Source organism: Bombus huntii, unplaced genomic scaffold (assembly GCF_024542735.1).
Source record: "Bombus huntii isolate Logan2020A unplaced genomic scaffold, iyBomHunt1.1 ctg00000096.1, whole genome shotgun sequence".
Classification (NCBI taxonomy): domain Eukaryota; kingdom Metazoa; phylum Arthropoda; class Insecta; order Hymenoptera; family Apidae; genus Bombus; species Bombus huntii.
The window spans coordinates 137,421-143,224 of record NW_026099351.1 but is presented as its reverse complement, the minus strand read 5'-3'; the positions used below and the strand labels follow the sequence as shown (position 1 = coordinate 143,224).

General features: G+C 47.3%; 1 pseudogene; it reads left to right on the top strand.

The window, feature by feature from the left end:
- Positions 1-402: 402 nt before the first annotated feature.
- On the top strand, positions 403-521 carry LOC126876818 (5S ribosomal RNA; annotated as a pseudogene).
- Positions 522-5,804: the final 5,283 nt, after the last annotated feature.

Here is a 5,804-nt window from a genome sequence, read left to right as displayed (position 1 = left end):
AAAAGACAAAAGGGTGGACAATTGCATTACCTATTAAGTATTATAGAAAAATATTAAAGGAAGCATATATATTTCGTCGTATTACGTGCAAATTTTCCACAAATGCGTAAAAAACCGCGGTCTATTTACATAATAAAATAAATAATTCTTATGTGTCATAAGTCAAATTTTCTTTACCATTCTCTCCAAAACTTCTTGTCCCCTCAGAATATTGCCTAACGTTGTGTCTAAAGATGTAATCGCATCTCAACAGAGATAAAAATTTGTCAAAAGAGGAAACTAATTATCCTGCTAATGATACGTCGAACGACGTCGTAGACCAAGAAAACGAGATCGATGCTGGAGGATTGGAATCCGGAAAGATGGAAGAAGAACGTTGGTAAAGAGCCATTTACTCGCAACGCCAACGCCCTGGCCGGGCTGAATGCACTCGTTCCCGTCAAATCACGAAAGTTAAGCAGCGCCGGGCACGGGTAGTACTCGGATGGGTGAACGCCTGGGACCTCCGTGTGGCGTTGGCGAAGCGTGCTGGCCCCCCCTCCGTGGGGTTCGGGCCTTGGGCGCTTGGCGGCTCAGCGCCTCGGGGCCGCCAAGCAGTCCGGTAGGGGAACCGGGCTGCCTGGCATGGCGACGAGGCGGTCTAACAATGGTCACACACCGCTCCATCAGCCGTGGTATTAAGATGTCGATGCGTCTCCGCAGTACATGTTCGGCTAGCCCGAGGGCCCGTTATAAATCTTAAGGTTTAGTTAACTAAAGTCCTTCAAACAGACAAACAGCCTTTGTCCCAACTACGGGAAGATAGGGGAGACGTATTTTTCAACGAGCGGCGTCTCCCACTAGCAACTTTCCCTCGAGGGCGGCTAGCATCCTTCTCTAACCACCGATATGGAGATTGACCAATTAGCAGCAACGTCAATTTCCCTTACTTTCTGAACGAAGGCTTTTCTCGACGAATCCGATGATCTCGTATCCTTAGACACACCCCGTTATAGTTTTCCTCTGTGGCATCATCGGGACGGGAAAGGCATTCTCGCTCGCGATCTCATCGATTAAGGAGTAACCCTTTACGGCCAGTGAATATTACGCATCCGACTTGGATTTTGTGAGTACGTTCATCTATCATCCCGTCGACCGCGGATTCGTTATTGAACCTAGGATCATTGTCATTAGTTTCTCGAGTACCTAACTACCACGGTTACTTGTCCGGTTCTATAATAATCGTATTTGCGCTAGTCAATGTCTTCTCTATTGCATAACGACAACGTGTAACCCAAACGAGGATTCGTTTCACGCCCCTAACCCTAATTCTAATGTAAACCCGACATATTTATTAGACAATTATTACAAGGATTATAAATGTGCGTTCTGGAATGTAGACAGTTGGCTAGTTATTCACAGACTGACTGGCTTAGTGACCCATGGCCCTTGAAAAGGTTTAGAGCCCCACTCTCTATGCAGTAATGATTGTGACCTGTGTGGGTGTCTGTGTGGCGTCACATGTGGCACAGAACCTTCTAGTAGCTTCTCGACGTGCCCATCTAGAATGTTCCATCCATATCCTGACGCTTCTTCCGGCGAATTTTCGAAAGAGCCTGCACGTGCTAGCCGCCGTGGTGCATCTCACGAACGCACGCTAGTGGGGATGGCGCTGGGCAGCGAAGGGAAGAATCCGTACGATCAATTACCTTATCTGCATGCGGTTGATATCGTCGTATTCCAACAGATATGTTAGGCAAAGGTACTGATACGTGGCGGTACGGCGTAGCCATGCTGTATTATGCGTCGGCGCTTTATATTTTTCGTGTATAATACAATTTTTGGGTTTAAGCCGCTGAGGAGCGGAGCTTTTTTATGAATTTTTTTTATTTTTTTCTGTCCTGAAAACTTTGTCGCAAAACAGGACGCTTCGGTAGCCTGCTTTTTGGGTGCTGTGTAACTTTGGGGAGAGGTGGGATGAGAGGGAGGGGGCGGGGTTGGGGTGGGATGAGAGGGGGTGGGGGAGGGAGAATAATGAATAATATATATCTAATAGTGCGAGATCAGAATGTTTAGCATCAAATAAGAATTATGGAACTATACTTTGTACAGGACGACGGTGGCTATGTGGTTACTGTAGCAGACTGCAAACACATAGGTTGGCGGTTCGAATCCATTCCCTCCTGGATTTTGATATAAGTGAGTTCAGGATCAGAAGTGAAATGTGATGTGTGTGAGAATCCGTACTTGGGCGACGCAGCTTCTACGTCTTAGGTGTCTCTCTACGAGAAATTACCTCCCGAGATGTGAAAAATAAAAATAAAATAAAAAATAAAATAAAAAAAGTAAAAAAAAGAATACCTATGAAAACAACATAGAAAAAACAAAAAAAAAAGAAAAGAGGAAAAAAAATTCTTCCTCCTGATATTCGTAATACTTGTAACACAGCAACATTGATACTAACCCCGAACAACGAAACGATCGTCACCTGTCATCAAAATGTGGTAGTGAAGAAGAGTAATTGTGTTGTGTATACAGAAGAACAGTTGTGTTGTGAATATCCGTACTGCCATTGCCTTAGTGTAGTAGTCCAGCTACAGATTCCAGGTTTACATCCACCTGGGGCCCCGTAGTCCATATTTTTTGATAATTCCTACAATTATTTTTTAATTAGGCCGTTAGGGGAATTGGGCTGCCTGGGTCGGTGGCTCCGGCGACGAGGCGGTGTGACAATGGTCACACACCGCTCCATCAGCCGTGGTATTAAGCGCGCGGGGGAGGCCCCGTTGCAACGCTCACATCGGTTCCCGGGCCTCTCTCGATCGCAGCCGGGACGGTTATCGTGGAGGTTTTAGTCGGTTGGAATCCGACACTACCACGCCGCTTTCCCCAGAAGCGGCCTGGCGTCCGTGCGGATTTCCTCCACGTAAAATATAAAAAAAAAATTTACTCGCAACTGCGACGAATCATTCACAAAGCTCGTAAGCGACTCAAAAGTTCCAGGATCTGGCTTTTTCCTCATCGCAAACGATTCGGCGATGAAAACAAAACACGAGTTACCTAAACACGACCTAAGGTCATTATGCCCGCGTTCCTTGTCGTTTGATCTTCCGCCTCTGATCTGCTTTCATCTGATGGATACTTTTCGTGGTCTCTGATCGCCCGCGGAGCAGTTAACAAAATTGCAATTGTTGATTGCACCAAGCGAAGGAGCCTCGAGCCCTCTCCGCGCTTCCGAGTCGGCCAAATCGATCAAATACCGCGACGAAAAATTTGCGAATAACCAACGCGGAGTGTCGAATGCGAAAACCACCGGGTCCGACTTAAGTACCAGGAATTCGACAAAGCGGTCTCGTCTCGCTCGTAATTTAGGGATTGTACGCGAAACGGCGGAGAATTAACTGGTTCGCTGGTGGCTGCGCGTCGAACGCAAAACGCGCTCAACAACCCTCGCTCGTGCTTTCTTGGCCCTCGTGTATATGTTCTTCGCGAACGAGCGTCATCCTCTCCGGGCGTAGACACGTTTACGCGACTCCTTCCAGATGCTGGTTAACTCCGCGCACGGAAATAGACTCGCTCGCCCCCTGCCCCTCGAACTTTTCGAACGAGGCTGGTGCTGTCCGGCACGAGCGAATCACAGAAGGAAATCACGCTGACGATAGCACGTTGTAAGATTTTTCCTGGATAATTTGTTCTACGATAAGAAATAATCGATAATCGAGGGCAAGTTGCGAAGGAAAATACAGAATGACGTGAAATTTATCTAAAATTTTCTATCGCTCGTTTGATCGCCGTTTTCGACGACGAATGCGGAGAATACTAGAAGAAGCGCAACGATTCGAGAGTCGGTAAATATTCGAAAAAACGAGGCCACCTTCGATCTCGATGCTTTCGAAATACGTTGCGAAGCTCGACGTTTCGAACGGTTTTGTCCTACACGCACGGTCGGCGCTCGGCCTTCAATCACGAATTACACGGGAAAATATTACACGTAGCTCGGCCCGAGTTTCCAAGCTGGGTCGGGTTATAGTATTTAGCAATATTCACGGCTTACCCTTATCGGTGTAAACATAAAAAATGCCACGGCGGTGAACGGATTAATATTAGATACTGCTACCTACATCGAGCTTCGAAAACCAAGGCTTTCCCGCATAACCGCAACACTAAGACCAAACGCCGCATCGGTTGTACGTATGCGCAGGAAAAAGTTGTTTAAAACGTCTTTAGCGTTTAGCGATATATCGGAAAAGCGTGAAAATCCAAAGTGCCCTTTTCTCGATATTCGACCGATATACGCATATACGAAAATACGCATACGAAAAGTTTCGCATTGTTGCGATAATAGGATACGTTAATAGCCAATAGTCACGGTGCGTTTAAGCGGCTTTGTAAAACGTATTGCCGCGTTTTACCAACGTAAAAACCGTGGTGACCGTCTCGACGCTGTCTCTGCGAATAGAAGACTCGATCGGCGAATCAGCGCGTAAGGAACGAGGAAAAAGAGAATTAATGTTGCGGAAAGGTTCCGTCGTTAAACGGATGCACTCGAGTTTACCAGGAGAGGAGTGACGTCGGCGAGAGAGAGGAAAGGTTTCGGTGGCTGGATAACAGATAGGTATTTGCTTTGCACGACGTTCGGAGACGCGAGTTAGAATGGGCGGTGATTCTCGCGAGAGCGAGCTTCCAACGTATTAAAACGATCGCGCGACGCACAGAACGGCTTTCGAGAGATCGGTTTATAACGCACGGTCGTTGGCGCGTCGTTCGATCCGCGTGACGGGCGCCGTTCCAGCAATATCGAACCTTTTCGTCCATTCTCTCGCGTTGATTCCGCGGCTAAGGGTGAACGATCGTTCGGGCACGTTCCGCCGAACGTCGCGTCTTGTTTTCGGCGCTCTGCGTATCGACAGATTCGACAGGGCACGGTTACTCGCGTTCACGGGCAAACGCCAGAAAAAAGCGGCCGATCGACGACGACTCGATTGAAAGCTGTCTGCGCGATGGCTGAATATTTACAGGTGGTGTTTGATGCTTTGAAACGCGGCTCTCGCAGTTTTTAGAAGTTTTTCGTGTTGCTTCGATGAACTTGCCTGTTTATTCGTTTACACGTTCCGTTTACGTTTTCTCGTTTTTACAGCGGCGACGATCGTAAGACGTTGTCGAGGCAAAGAATCGAGATTTTCCAGCATCGTTGTCAGCAAACGTAGGCGGCGAAGCGTTTCTACCGAGCGAGATATTGCTGGCGAGAGAAAGTGTCAGCGGTATTTGTAACGCTCGTATCGCAACAGATGCACATATCCCGCGGCTGTTTGAAAATTATTCCGTTCAAGGACGGGACAATAACGCATAAACAGATTGCCTGCGAGACGTACGTCCCGCATGATGTTTGAATATGCTACCTGTGACATCCGTGTGATCTTCCGCCAGACTGATCCTTCTGTGCGAGACTTTGATACGTTTCCTAGTACGATGACGTGCGTGTAACCATCGAATCTCTGTCCGTTTCATACGTTGGTGCGCGAAAAGAGCGTGAAAACGGAACGAGAACGAGAACGAGAACGGAACGAACTGAAAATTCGTAACAATTTAGTTAGTAGCTGATCTATAGGACAATATCGAGGAAACGGTTACAGTTTGCGAATCGCTGAAATACGTTCGACGCGTCGTTGTTCTCAAACTTTGCAAAACACACGCGCGTTGATTTCGACGCGTCGGGCAAAAGAAAACAGACACCTACTTACCTTCATATTGGTAATTCCAGCTCTCGTCGTCACACGTATTTAGTCCGTTGGACGTCGAAACGATCGTCATCGATCGAATACCGA